Below are 16205 nucleotides of genomic sequence, written 5' to 3' on the forward strand. Positions count from 1 at the left end.
ACTTTGAGGAGGTTTCTTTCAAAAGGAAACTGGAAATGTAGTCTTGTTATTGTTATCTGATGCACACCGACGATTGTTTTGTAATATACATTTTTGTATCTCATCTATCTAAAAGATATCTCACATTAATATACGAAGTAAGTGTTGTAAACTATGACTAACATTTAAAAAAATGTTTCGATATAGGTATGCTGGATTTCTAGGATTAATTAGAGTTTGTAACTCAAAGTGTTTGACTCTGGTAAAGTCGCTTACTTTACTTACATTCCAGCAATATTTTTGACTCATATTTTGGATGAAGTTATTTTTGTTTAAGATCGATGGCGAATCGTTGTTTTTAAAAAGGCTGCTAGATGGCAATATTGCCTTACGATCCTTATGAGGATGGATTAGAGTTCTAACTTTGATAAGTTAACCTAGTTCTTTCAATCTAGTCACGCTCTATTTTCGTTCATCAGTACTACGACATCATCATTATCTTGCAACAAAAGCCTAACTTAATTCCCTACACTAACGTAACAATTAGTCTCATCCCCAGACATCTTGAACGCGTTCAAACCGCTCGTATACAAAAACCAGATACAGTAAAGAAACTTTATGCTAAACCGAATGCACTCCCTGTCGCCGGCAAACGCCTAGAGTGCGCCGTGACTTGAATACCAAATCACTAACAAATGCATACCTACTACCATATTGCGACACCATGCGACCGCAAAAACTCATTTTGCTTTCACACCTACAAACATGACAACATACATCGACTGTTATGTTTAACAACCAACTTTGTATACTCTAACATAGCCAGCAATGGATGGTAAACAATTCGATGTATTCGCAAAGTCGGAGACAGAATGTTACATAGTTAAGGGTTGGATCCCATTTCGAATTCCTAGCATGTAATGGACGTAAACAAAGAGATTATTACGAGCAGATGCAATTAACATCAAAAAGATACAATGAAAGAACCTGGCCTTAAAAGTTTTATGAGTAAATACCGCCATAAAAGTCTCGTTGGCGAAATAACAGTAACGGTAAGAGTGCACGCTCTAGAATTCATTATTGGTGGAGAAAATAAGAGTAATAAAATATGCCTACGTATAAAATGTAGATGATTCTGTAATAAACTAGGGTCGGTTTCACCTTTACCTCTGAGTAGAGATAGATAACCTTTAACCCGCAAATGAGATCAAGTTATCTATACCAATATTAAAAACGTGAGTCGGTCTGTATAGAGTAAACAGATAGATAGTTTAATTACTCGTTCCGTAGCACGATTTCTTACCCCTATTTACTATCGATCACTGGCTAGTTATCGACAAATATTGCGTACTAAAATAAGATCAGCGCCTCTAGCGGCTGCCGCAGAAACTATGTTTTAAGTTCACTTCAAATGTCAAACCCTCAATACTCGGTAGTAGGCACCGACTTTAGAAAATCGCACTGCAGACAGTTCATGTCTTGCTGGCTGAACCCCGTTTCATGAATCAAACATAAGCTACTAGTTAGCTACAAGTAAATAATATATCTTCGCATAAAAGCCACTAAACTGTCGTAAATTTTCATCCAATGCTAAAACGAAGATAATAAATCACCTTTCTGCAATAATAAACACGTCGATAATATCACAACAAATGTTCCATAAAACCGTTTGATAGATTATATATTAATGGAAAACACTACACGTCATTTGTCAATAGTCTATTAATATTTATTTTATGAAATATCACCAACCATTAGAAACCCATTAATAACTTTAAAAAATAATAAAAATTGCAACAGCAATAAATTTTATATTTTCAAACCATAAACAATATTTATCTACGATAAAAAAGTATAAAGTCCACGTGAATGAGTGTCTGTGGTATGCCTCTGTCTGGGGATTACCCGCCATTTATGATGATTTATGTTCATCCATCGAGATGTAATATTATAGAAATATAGTGTTTCTCACTCACGTGTTGTCAAAGCTGTGATTTTATATTAAATGGCGGCAATTTATATCACATACTCGGGGGATTTGAAAATAATTTGAAGCATAACTATCGATCTGATTTAAGTGGTAACTTATTTCAATTACAAAATAGGTATTCCATTTTTCTTAATAGTTTGATCAGGGTTAGGCCTCTACAAATCTGAAAAATTGCTACATGTACTTAGTCAGTTTTGAAATGAGTCATGAGTGGAGTACAAATTAACAGCAAATAGTGCAAAATTGTCTTTTACTCTTCGAACAATCAAGTAAAGTAGCGAATCTTCCAGAGCACAATCTATGTAAGTTAGTTCAAAAGTCATACCGGCAACTTTTATCACACGTTAGAAATTAATAAGATCTCCAAGCCAAATTGCTGTACAAAATGCTCATGTCGATGACAGGTGTTCATGAAATTATTCTCAGTACACGACCTTTAGAAGTACAAAACATCAGTCAAGAAAAGATCAGTATATAAATCTTCTTCAAGATTAAGTTTTCAGTAATACATTAACTTTTACTTTTATTTCCCCACTACGCATGTGAGTAATATATAGTAGGTATGTAGTCCCCAATATTGGCTGCGGCTCAAGGTGGATGGCTAAAGTGCTTCGATGCTTCGTCAGGGGTCGAACCTGTATCTGATGTCTGCGATCACTTCGGCATTCGTGTACATTGTACTATGAACGAGTGGAGAAGGCAGTTTGCGGAGAAAAGTTACTGTTTTAAATACAGTTTGTCTATTCCTGCGAAGGTTGTGGTGTCTGTTTTTATTTTTTTCGCTCGGATATTGTACAGTAGATATAGTAGAAAGATTTGCTATGTTTAATTACGAATTCGTGTCATAAAACAACTATTTTAAAGAGTATCTGAAATGTAGTATGATACTTAATTTTTCTGTATCCACTCACATACACACGTCAAACACCCTTAATTTCAAATGATGTTCTCATTTAAAGTACTGTGGAGGAACGAGGTGATCATGTTCCTCCAACACAAAGGGAGGATCCTCCGACTAGGCGAGGTGATCATGCCTGGTGGGCCTAGGCTGCCCGACTGTTGTAGTCGGGAACTTGTATATATAGTCAGTTGCAGTGCAAACTTCGATAGCGCGATCTAGGACTTGTGACGTCAGTCACACTGCGCGTGGTGGTTGGTTGCGCGCTGGTCCCAGTAGATGTCGCTGTATGTAGCGAGCCGCTACAGTACAAAGCGATATACAATAAACTTAAAAATCTAAGTAAAATCAGTTTCACGCATATTCATTTTTTTTATTATGCCGGCGATGTAAAATCTGCCGTGTGACAGTCTGCCATATCCCTATCTTCTTAGTTCCTGGTCCCCCCAGCTCCAGGTAAATCGTGGCGCAGACTGAAGTGTTGTCACTGGCCGTCGGGCCACTTAGTGCCGTGCCTTATCTATAGATTTACAGCCGCCGTCGTATTACGTCGATACCTCTCGAGAGGCACAAACGCTCAGATTGAACTCTTGATGCGTAAGCTTATTGTTTTATTTTATTTATTATTATTACGGCACGTAGATAAGTGCCCACCTTGTAATACAAAAATTAAATTAACAATGAAATATTTTAAGAAATATTTGAGGTTAAGAATGCATGGCCAAGTTCTGAACGCTGCAATCTGCATTCTTGGTAGCGTCAATTGTGATTTTAAGGATTTGATGAAATCTTGTTTTTTACGTCTTTACAGCCAGTATCGCAGTTTATTAACGTGTCGTGATTTATTAAAAATAAAAGTTTCTGTTCTTCTGCAGAATTTAGTCTACCGAATTATTTGACACGGACAAGAAAAATAGACAGACTTCCTATTCATAATATTACGCAGTAACTGTTTTTCTTTTTCTCGTAACAATTTCATGCAGCTTTTCGGAGGAAGAGGAACATATCTTTAATACTATTTCCAAAATACAAAACAGATAACACAGGTAAACAAACAAACGAACATAGCCAATATCTAATACACACATGGCTTGAACAGCTAGTATCAAGATGGTGGCAGCCGCTGAGGCATCCTGCCGCTGAATGTACTCAAGTATCAAGATTGAACGAGCCGCGACTACCGACTGATATTACTGGTTTATTCAGGTATAATGATTTGTAAATGATAAATAGAGTATTTGTTGTAACTATCTGTTGTCTGAGTGTTGTAAAATAATCCTTAATGTTTATTTATAATCCTCAGATGTTTGGTTAAGTTTGGTTTTTTAAGTCACGTAAGGTGATTTTTTGTTTTCCGAGCTTTCGCAGTTTTTTACCGGGTAAAGGCATAAAGACGATTTCTAAAAAGGATTCAAATATAAATTGCGTAGTGTGGGTTAAACGTCATCCTTTTTATGATGCAGAGGGATATTTGATAAAATTAAGGTCAGAAAGTCACACAGATCATGTCTTGCAAATGAGTCAAGTGCGTAGTACTCGTAACCGGCAGTCCCGTATGACACGATGTATGGATGTGAATGAAGCATATAAAGTTTGTATGGATCGTACCGAGTGGTGTTTTCTGGTCTCTACCTTCCCTCATACGAAGGCGTGATTTTATGTAGGCGTGTAAAAAAATTAGTTATACAATGGTAAGCTTCCAACAAAAAAGGTTTGTGCTTCATAATAATAAGATATTCAAATAGAGTACAAGATAAATTCCCACACAGACAACCTAGCAACTGACCTTTAATCCATCCAGAAAGCGTAAAGCACATAAGTAAAACTATTAAGATAAACACGCGATGATTGATCGAGGCCACTCAACATCTTAGATACATTAATCACAAAGTTCTTAAGAGCTATTAAAATAACCCTTTCCCTGACGCCTCGTGGTCAGACGGTACTGTACATCTAGTCACTGAGTTATCACTTAGACGTTGTGATAAATTAACTTTTGTTAGAAATTATGTGTAGACTTTTCGTGGAAAAGTACCCTATGTCCTTCTTAATAAAGTAAGCTATTAATTATTGGCTTCATGTAACAGAAGACACTCAATGGTGGTCCATTGAGTGTCTTCTGTTACATGAAGCCTAAAGACACTAAGCCTTTAGGCTTAATGTAACAGAAGAACATATTTTTTTAGTATGGATTCGTATTAATCGTTTTCTTGTTTGTTGCTGTGTATCAGTAGCACGATTCTCTACAATTTAAACCATCAAGTAGCGAGAGTTTGACATTTCAAATGTGCGGCCAAAATAGTTTCTACGACGCCCTCTGGAGGCGCTGAACCGTTAGTCATACAAAATTGTTCGATAGCTAGCCGGTTGTCGGTAGTCTATAGAGAATCGCGGTACCTATTTTAAGCGGCGCAGGCCGATGTGTCTGTCAAATAAATGTCACGCTACAAAAACGAATGTAGTGATATTATCAAAAACGTACAATAGGCATTTTAAAAGATAAACTACAAGTTTTCCTTTTATACTTATAATATATGTATATCCGGATTGAACAATAGTTCCTTGCATGAGATACGTAAATAGTAATTTAAATTCTTAGTCAGAGTTATCCAATAAAAGCAATTTGTTTGTATAATATAACTTAGTAAGTATTAAATGATTTGAATTTGAATTTTGAAAACAATTTTATTTGTATTTACCATCAGTTTTCACCAAACCAAGCTACCTTTAGCACACGCGTTTAACAAACCAAGTTAACCAGCTATAAAATGTACTATTTTAAAAACAAACAAGCAGCACTACCTTTAAAACAACCCACAATACAGTACACTTCAGCACATAATTTAAAATTCAGTGAAGATCGAGTTGCGTTGTTAGTGGGTAGCATTTTTCTTATACAACATATAATAAATCATTGTCAGCTGGGCTCAGTTGCACAGCACTGTCCGTCTTAATGCCAAACCCTTTTTTTCTACCACCTAACTTAATTAATTTTCCGCGAAAGGTATAGTAGCCTGTGATTCGACTGACTTTTTTTTGGGTAATTACGTAGTTTAGGATTTATTTTGGACAATATGTAATTGACGGGAAACTTATGTTTTATTTTTGTTCCAGAAGTTTCTTAATTAGATTAAGTGGTGGACGGACCATGCTTTAGTAGCTCATTTTATTCTGTTAAGAGACTTACATAGAGTTGTGGGACCGAAACATGATTTATATTATACTGAATTCCTTGTGAAGATGACAACATCACTAAAAGAAAATCAATAAGGATCTATTTAAGTACCTAAGTTAATAATATTGTAGAAAAATACATAATATGAATAAATTAATGATTCATGTTTTTTGTAAAAACTGTTTCATAGTCACACAGAACATCTATTTTTGTTGTAACACAGAAACATATGTGAATTAAACAATGGGACTGTAGCTTAGTAGTTTGACAAACTAGCTTTTAATAAACAAGTTTCCTGGAAAGGTGTAATAACTTACGCGTACATGTGTTACGTAGGGGTGATAATTGACACCCGCAAGACTTAGTTGCAAGCTCATACCGGGAATCGCTTTAAAGAGAATACCGACATTGGTTTTACTCAGAATCCGGGTTCACGATCGAAATAGACAACTTTGTTTGATTTGATATCTTATGTGTCTTATAAAAGAACTTTATATTTGGTAAAGATATGATAGTATGCCAGAATGATATCATTTTATCTACAGGAAAAGTGTTTTCCTATGAATATAATTACTTATCAAAAATATAGTTTTAGTTGTTGACTTGCATGCCTATATGTTTGCGATTTTCTCACAAACTACTGACCCGATTTAAAAGAGGTATTAACTTTTATGTAATGCAGTACCGTATATTTTTGCGCCAATGTAGTTTACTGCTTTAGTCTCGTTACAGAATAAATAAAGACTAAAAAAAATGAGATCTAAATACTAGCAAAACTAAAAAAGTATAAAACCAAAAGCCTAACCTTCTAGTATATTGAAAGAAGCCTTATTTCCCAAACTACTCAATCATACCGTAAAAAGATAGGCAAGGTATACATTATTCAAATATTATTCGGCAACAGTTACTCGGGCCGGCCTAATTCTAGATGTAAAATAACTTTGGTGGAATTCAATATGGTTGCAACAATATCGCTACACCTGTGTTGTATTTCCATTCGGGGAGCGGTTGTTTTGTATAAATATTCAATTTACCCACTTCGCCATACACTCCTTCGTATATTGATGGCTATTCTATGGTTTAGATGGAGGCCGCTTGATGAAACTTTTGTGTATAGTTCTGTTTATACTGTTATAGTGTTTAGTATAATATCTAGAGGATAACATAGGCCTGATTTTACCACTTAGATGACTAATCAGATGGAATTTTGACAATATCATACATTAATATATTTACTTTCAATCTATCTAATAGATAAGTAGGATAGGTAAACTGACACCTATTGATAAGGTCTAATAATGGCTCTTGTAATTCTTCAGTTCAAAAGAATATGTGAGTTAAAAAGATTAGTAGTACATTCGCGACCACGTCACTATTCTGCTGATTTTTGCGAAAAATAAACTTAGTTTCATAGACTATTTAGATATCTTACAGATGGTTGTTTAATATATCGGTTATTAAAAGCCCGATATAACAACGATAATAGCTATAGGGCACGAAACTTTTCACTCAAGCGGAGACGCATATATCAGTTAGTCAAAAACATATTATTCACATCAAACAGCACATTCTTCCACTTAGCTAAAACATTCAACAGCGAGAGTTAAAAGCATTAAGTAATAGACACAACATTATTCAAACGAACCTTTTCATTTCGTTTTATTCTCTACTCAGTTGCGGTTTGATTCTGATACTCAAGTTATTGTTGTGTTGATGTACGTTTGTGGCGGTATTGTTTGACTCATGATATTTGCTTTTGGTGTTTATTGTAGACTTATTTTTTAACGCGGTTTTGCTTACATAATTTTGAGATAAAAAGGGTTCTTTAGTTATAGTAAAGCATGAAGTACAAGATGCATATAGTCGTTACGATTAGAGATTGTGGCTTTAGTTCCAATAATCAATATTTTTAAATGGTCTTATAATAGTTGCTTCCTATAATATGGGTACTATGTAAATACTCTGGTCTCTGCCTACCGCTATGAAAAGAAGGCGTGATTTTAAGTATTTTTATTTCTCTCTTGGCATAAGTTTATGCTTGCAGTGTATGAATGTCTGTATTTGTAAATAAATTCAATCTTAACATTAATTACAGTTTGATATTTTTTGTAAAATGAAGGTTTTACTTGCATTGTGGGAAAAAAAGATTTCTTAGACATATCATCTTCAGACAGCCTTCGAGAAAAGAGGCATCATACTACAAAATGAAATAAAATAAACAAACACATTTACCTATTTTATATAATTACAAAGGCTCTACCCGAAAACCCTTTGATGTGAATTTACGGCAAAATGTAGAAAGTTTTAATATTGTTCGGTTGCGGTCTGAGTTATTAGTTTAAAATATATTATTCTCCATTTAAAATAGTATGCTAATATTATAAAGGAAAGTTTGTGCGGTTCCAACTGTCAGGTGGTTTAGGCCGACGAATGTAATGAAACAAATAGTTGCGTTTTAGTTTATTTTGTGAACATATTTATTAACGTAATATATTTTGTAAATATATGATTTTTTGTTAAATAAAGTCGTGTTATTTCCACTATATATAATTTAATAACGAGTGAACCGATTTGGCTGGTGGAGAGGTAGCTTAGGACCGGGAGATGGACTTATGATTTTTTTTTTATTATACATAAAAACGATATGCGAATCCCAAGAACGGCTATTTTAACTTATTGTTTTGCTAAAATTGTATTTAATACACGGTAAAAGATTTATGTAGAGAAAAAAATGCGTGAGCGAAGCTACGCGAGTCGACTCGTACTTACCATATAAAATTGTTACAACAGAAAAATTTTGAAAAATACATATAAGATTTATGAAAGAATAATGTAAACCTTTCAACAGTCGTATATCATAAATCAAGGCTTCGTGAGAATGAATCACTCTCCAGAGTTAGAGGCTTCGTGGCCACACTGCAGGGGTTTGTGCAACCTCTCGGTGACAAGACGAGGTAATATGCATTCTTAATAGAAAAATGTACACACTAAATGCAAGTGAAATATCAGATTTATATCCAACAGCAAGAAAATTAATTGAACTCGATTTTTTAATACATCTTATTGGTTGGTGAGTATAAATCAGACAGTTTTACATATATTTGCTAGTTCCCTTCCTTTAATTCTGTCTTCTTACGTAATCTTGCAAAAAAAATATCTTGTGTTTCAAAAAAGGGATTTTTTTGCACCAGTCTGTAATTGAGTGATGTTAACGACGAACAGGTTTTATCTTATTACACAGTACTGAAACTGTAGACGGTAAAACGTGGTAGTATCACATGTACCTTTGTCCAAGACTCGCAAACTTCCGAGTATAATAGGTGAAAAAATTATAAAAAAACTATTAAATGAATACTTCAAACTGATTTATAAACGTCATCATTCGGACATCAACCACAAGACAAAACCAATTTGTAAATTAATTAAAAACAAAACTACATCAAACTCCGACCTCCTAATTTGTCAGACATTAGGCGTAAAATGGCTGAAATTAAATAAACTTCTCACATTATAAAGACGAAGATGAAACGTCTTTGTAAATTACTTGTTAATATTTCGACAAGATTAATGTATACAAGTTTATAAATGAATAGCATCGGATCCAATGTCCGAGCTTGTTAACGACTTTAAATGATAAATCAACTATAGAACAACAATGGGAGTTGGTTTTGAGTTAGGCTGGCGGTACAGTGATGGAAAGATATTTTAGGCTTGAAGATGCCTTGGTGTTTGTAACTAATCAACTTTTGAAGAAAGGGAAAAATATATTGTGATAGAATAATTCAAATTCCTTACGTGGTTACGTGGACATTAGGAGTTTATCTTATGTTTCCTAAATGATTTTTGAAATTTGTCACAAATATTTTTGTTTCATATTTTGGCAACAGGCCGAAGTTTGGAATGGATACTTTAGATACATATTTTTAGGAGCTATATGCATTAATTACGTCATGTTTGAGTATTTTCTTAATTAATCAATTATAATATTGAAATAGATTGTTATAAACGGGTAAGTGGAGATAAAAGAAGCAGATGGATTGATTGAAATTTGAAACATAGTAAACCAAATCATTTAGTCACAGCAAACTATTGAAATGTACAATTCCGTTGAAAGTCGTTTCTTATTGACTACAACACAATCCTAACACCAAGTTTTGTTTGGGGTCTTGGAAATTAATCAAATAGTGTATAGTTATGACAGTGCGGACATCGGATTGATGGCCAAGCGGGAATACTCGCTATCTTATCCAGCGCCGCGGCCATTGTGCTTCCTCGTTCACTCCCTGTATTAATTACACTTTCAATATGATGCTGTTCAAATTGAGTTTTGTTGCCGATTATATCTTGTACTCCCTGTTTGCTGGGTGTATATTTACTAAGGAACAGAGAGAGAGAGAGCGAGAGAGATACTATTGAATGTGAAAGACCGTATGTCTGTTAAGCTCTTACGAAACTGAATATGATGGGATATTGCTTGGCTATAGTTTAAGAACCGTATTCAAATATAAAATTAAAAAAAAAAAAAAAAATAACCCATTACTGTCCCACTGCTGGGCAAGAGTCTCCTCCCGTAATGAGGGAGGGGTTAGGCCTTAAGTCCACCACGCTGGCCAAGTGCGGGTTGGGGACTTTGCATGCCCTCAATAAATGTATTAAACAAATTTTAGGCATGCAAGGTTTCCTCACGATGTTTTCCTTCACCGTTGGAGCATGTGATAATTATTTCTAATACACACATAACTTCGAAAAGTCATTGGTGTGTTGCCTCAGATTCGAACCTGCGACCACTGGCGTGGGCGGTGACAACTTATACCACTCGGCTATCACTGCTCTATCATTCAAATATAGGATACTTTTTTCAAAATCAACCCATTAGCGGTTGAAGTAGAGGATTAAACTTAATACACAAGGTGTGTTTTCTAATTTACATCCGATTATTATCTATATCATAACTCCCCCGGAGTTTGGTATCATGCCCAGTAGCTATATGGCAATAGGCTCACCGCCTATGAAATCAGAGAACTTGCATTGTATAAAGGCAAGCGTGTTTCATACTCCTCTGCCGACACCATCGGCTATAACAGACGTGATGTAATGCATGCATGTATGTCATAAATATAATTAGTAATCATGACCGAAATGAAACACAAACAAAGTCGCAAACAATCCTATATCTTCTTCTATCCAAACTAACGACCATCGAGACTCACAGCATCCATCTCCGAGATGAATGAGCTAAGAAACGTGATTACCTCTGAATTATTGACACATGTATCTGTGAGGCACCTCCCTGTAGGGTCGTGGAGGTCGTTAAGGGTCTATCAGGTGAGTAGACAATGAAACTAATACAACTTACTAATTTGTGTAACGCAGTGATTCTTATTGATGAACGAGATAGGGAGGATCAGAGTACCATAAAGATGCAATGATGTGGTTATAAGCTATTCTCTCACTACGTTACTAGAACTGTTGATAAGTTATATAATGGCTTCGTATTCTGATGAATTTTGTTTCAGGTGTCAAGGTTTGACAAAGTAGGTACTTAATACACTTACTCAGGAAAATAAAACGCTGAATGCTAAAAGGTGTAATGTAATACAGATACAAATGAAGAATTCTTTTTCCACAAATTCGGGCCGAAAAACTATGTAGAGTTTCTGCTTTTCTATTTGTTCATCAAAGACAATATAACTTAGATTCGCAAAGCAAAGGAATAAGACAAGGAAATGACTACTATTAATTAATATTACCAGTATAACATTTAAATCAAATACAGTCATCAAATAACGGTTAATTTTGTAAAACAATATAAAATAATTATTAATTCGTTACTGTTTGGAGTTTTTTATCTAACTGCACTGCAGTTTTTGTTGTTTATATATATTAATAATTAATAATGAAAATGATTGACAATACGTGATTAATATTTAAAGTAAGTTCAACTGTGGGTAGGCGCAAAAATTCGCGCTACTATGCGACAACGCTTAGCAGCTTCATCAGTCCGCGCGTGACCGTTCCGGAGTAACTCGGTCGAAACGTTGACTACTTAAAAATTACAATGATTTTACGTAACCTGTGTTTGTTAGTTTGGTTTGTGAAAAGAAAAAAAGTGTGTTTTGATAGTGTTTTGCCTGTTAAGATTCTTTTTTCATAAAGTACTGCATGCTTTATGGAGCTCTTTTAAACAACTGTAAGTATTTTTCGTTTATTTTTTAAAAGAATTTAACCGTTACTTATTTCCACTTTGAAGTACAAGATATATTTTTTCGATAAAAAACAAACTCTTCTTAAATACATATAATTCAAACTTCGAATTAAATGTAATTATACTTATTGTCCTATACATAATTTCTAGAGAATTAAATACATTGTCTTTTTACTGGCCACAATGTAATCAGGTTAAGCATCATATACCTCTTATATACATTGACAGGCTATATAATAAAACTGAATCGTGTTTCACATGATCTCCCCGCAAACCGGGAGCAGAACAGCGAATGGGCGGGTCTTAAGGTGATGTAGCGAGTGTACACCCTACTTTAGAGCCCAATTACTTGCTCAAACAAGACCGATGTGCAACGTTGAAATGTGGTACATGCACACCGTAGCAAGAGATTTACTACCTTTTGATGACTTAACGGTTTTTGGATAAGATTGGCTATTTTTGCAAGGTCGAAGTAGCTTTAGAAAGTACTAAGATGCACAAGGGGTCTTATAAGCGGTAAAACAATTTTAAAGGTTAGACACTAAGGTTAACATTAGACGTGTGTGTGAAATACCTTCTAGGTTATGTGCTAAAGATTGGGTTATTTTAATTATATAATTAAAATTTTATGCGACATTACAGCAAACAGACTGACGCACGGAGACAGGAGATGGTTTTATAATTTGTAGCGAAGTGATTAACGTAAAATATTTAAAAATTATCTGAAATTGAAATATTTTGCGACTACGTTTGCATAACTATAATATTTAACGAAACGACAAAAAAATTGCTCCTTAATCACTTTCATCCGTTTAATCTTTACCAATACTTTAAAATCCTAGTAAAGCCATTCCTCTACCATCAATAAACACTATAAATATTTATCTCAGAAACTACTGGACTGTTAACAATAAAACTGCGAGCTAACTGTAGATTGTGCAGTATTTATTTAACTCGAACGAATCCGATTAGTGAATGGAACTTGGGTTGTTCAAATAAATATCTATAGAAAGTGGTCTTATTGTTTATAGAGATTTAAATACAACAAAGCATATTGATTTTGATAAGTAAGGGGTAAGTGAAACAAACGAACATTCATTTTACAAACGACATTACTGAAAGAATTTTTCGAATCGGACCAGTAGTTCCTGAGATTAGCGCGTTCAAACAAACAAACAAATAAACTTGTCAGCTTTATAATATTAGTAGAGATATGAAATGACCAAAAGCACTTTGTGGAGGTTAACAGACGGATACGGATGATTGTCAGTAAGTCAAGTATTCAGAAGTATACTACTAGAATTCAAATACTAATTGTGACAAACTTTATCATTCTTCGGAGGCCTCATGATCAGCAGTCACTACAGACCGCGCCACAAAAGTATTTTTTTTAAATCATTTATTCAAGTTTAACAATAAAATTTAAATTTTCACAAAAAATCGCCAAACTGCATAACAGTTTGTTGGCGACAATGGCGCCCTATTTCAATTCTTACATAATATTATATATAATTATACAACTCTTCATAATTATTATATAACTAATTATACTACTTAATTTATAGCTATAAACTTACTTATGTTATTATTGTGTTATGTATTTATATCTATAGTTCTAAAAGTATTTTCTTTCAATCTTTCTTCCTTTCAAATTTGCAGATGGCATAAACGTAAATCCTCAAAACAGAAAATTACAAACAAAACCACATGTAAAACATACATGTAATTCTAAACAACATTACGTATATTAACTACGCGAAGCGGTCGCGGTCCACGTCGCGCCGTAAACGACACAACGCCATCTATCGATCAACATCCAACACTCAATGTACCGTGGCTGACTGATGTATATCTGTAGCACTTAGAGATAGTGTTTATTGTATTGTCTTATACACTAGTAGTTGTTCTAGGCTCTGCTTGCGTGGGATTTGTACTAAAATAAAGGGGTTGAGGAAAATATACCCTAATCCTATTCAAAGAATCTGTGTTTCCAAATTACTAAAATACCAAATTTTATAGTTTAAAATTTGGGTTTTGTTTTGATTTATCAGAGAGTCAGTTAGGCGGTCAATCCGTAAGTCATAAAGTCACTTAGTCAGTCAGTCTGTTAACCCGTCCATCCTTCGGCTAGTTAAATTACTTTATTATACAGGAAAAATAATACCTGCCATAGTAATTACATAAGTGTATATGCAAGCACCAGGGTTCATTCGATTCACGGTTAAGAAAATTGTTGCTAAGATTGTTTATTTTATGTATATCTACATACCAAAAGATTAACAAGTTTCGACTGCGCTTCTATGGTGAGCGATTGCAACCATTACTTGTTTAAACTCATATAATATAGAAAAAAACGCTATTGAATAAATAAACTACTAAATGTGCCTCAGAAACCGGGGGTTAGTATGTATATCAAACTACGAAAACAATATTCCTTTTCCAATTTCCGCAATGCATATTCCGCATCATCTTGTATCGACGGTACCGCCCTCTATCGATCACAACCGGACACTCCATACGTCTCACTGATACCCCTATCATATAACCGAATTGGCCTTTATATCATAAACTTGAACTGCCTTTATATTTCAATGTTAAATGGGCTACTTTGTCAGCCAGTCATGTTAAGTCATGGCCATTTTTAAAATAAGTCTTTTGTAAAATTGTATGATGGGATTTCGATATTTTTGGTTTTAGGGTAAGGATGGTTTGGCTAGCGTAGTAAGTAGCGTGTTTTCATATATAATTATAAGTTTCTATGTTATTGTTTAATGCTGATGCTTGTATGAATATTTTGACATTGTTAGATGTCGTATAAAAAATCGGGAATATCTAAGCTCTGATTAAAGCTATATTTGTCAAGTGATTGTGTTTATATTAACACGTATCCTAGCAAGCTCTCTCATTCGCGCATGTAAGCCCCAATAATTGCGTGAACACATATAGGTTCGTAACAATCTAAGCTTACGGTATTATGACAATATACCTCTGAAAATTCAAGCTGATCTAATTATTTTTCTTGTTTTTCTTTGGAAAAACTGCTTGTATCGTTTTTACCTTGACCAATAACTGTTTAATTTCTGTTATCTCCAGAACCCATATCCAACTCCGAAAATATAATTTAAATACTTATTCACTTGAGATTTCAAACACCATACATAATATGACAAAATGTCAAACAACTAACTCAAAACAAATAACAACAGGTACCTAAGAGTACTATCGAAGTATAACAGAATAACACTAAAAGCTAGTAGTTGTCCAGCGTCAAGTTATTCGCTATAAACTAGTTATCGTTGTTCCGTTACTGTAAAACTACGCTGCATTTTGTTCTGAACGCATGGGTAATAGATCTCTTTACTAAGTTGTAAAGTTTCTTGCGAATGGATAGTACAAGGTACTTGTTCAAGTGAAAAGTACCTGAACTTATCATTTTTGTCCAATGTTAGGCATGAGTATTGAATCTTCAAGCAATTGATAATAAATACAATTCCTTATTTCCAAAGAACTAAGTAAGTCGGTGTTGTCTGTTGGCAGTAAACTCAAAATCTACAGAACGGATTTTTCCGCGGTTTTCACAAATAGATAGATTGAATCTCAAGGTAGGTTTTGGTGAATATTTTTTTAAGATAAACCCTGACAAAGCCGGGGAAGGCTGTGGAATTTAATATACCTAAATACAAGTCATAGAATCTTTTCGAGTAACAACAATAGCATTCGTCGATTTTCCTATTGTCAAATGTGTTCACGACTTTACGTTTGCAACGAATAATTGAATAACGAAACTCAAAACGCAGACATTTTTCTTCAGTGCCTCGATTCTCTATTACTATCGACTACCGATATCCGAACTGTCATCGAGAAATCTTGTATGAAAATCTGATCAGCGCCACTTGCGGGTGTCGTGGGAAACATTTTGGCAGTACATTCTAAATGTCAAATGTCGATAGCTAGCCGG

The 16205-nt window shown here is 34.3% G+C and overlaps 2 protein-coding genes across 3 annotated transcripts in view; one reads left to right on the forward strand and one right to left on the reverse strand.

Annotated features, from left to right (window-relative positions):
* Window positions 1-16205, reverse strand: part of Gnmt (Glycine N-methyltransferase) — a 176219-nt gene that overhangs the window by 32295 nt on the left and 127719 nt on the right. The gene's annotated exons all lie outside the window — the stretch shown is intronic.
* Window positions 12063-16205, forward strand: part of LOC142974245 (protein O-mannosyl-transferase TMTC1-like) — a 211857-nt gene continuing 207714 nt past the window's right edge. For both annotated transcript variants that reach the window (XM_076116436.1, XM_076116437.1), the window contains exon 1: window positions 12063-12232. The gene's annotated coding sequence lies outside the window, so the exon portion shown is untranslated. The remainder of the gene's footprint in view (window positions 12233-16205) is intronic.

Source organism: Anticarsia gemmatalis, chromosome 7 (assembly GCF_050436995.1).
Source record: "Anticarsia gemmatalis isolate Benzon Research Colony breed Stoneville strain chromosome 7, ilAntGemm2 primary, whole genome shotgun sequence".
Taxonomy (NCBI): Eukaryota; Metazoa; Arthropoda; class Insecta; order Lepidoptera; family Erebidae; genus Anticarsia; species Anticarsia gemmatalis.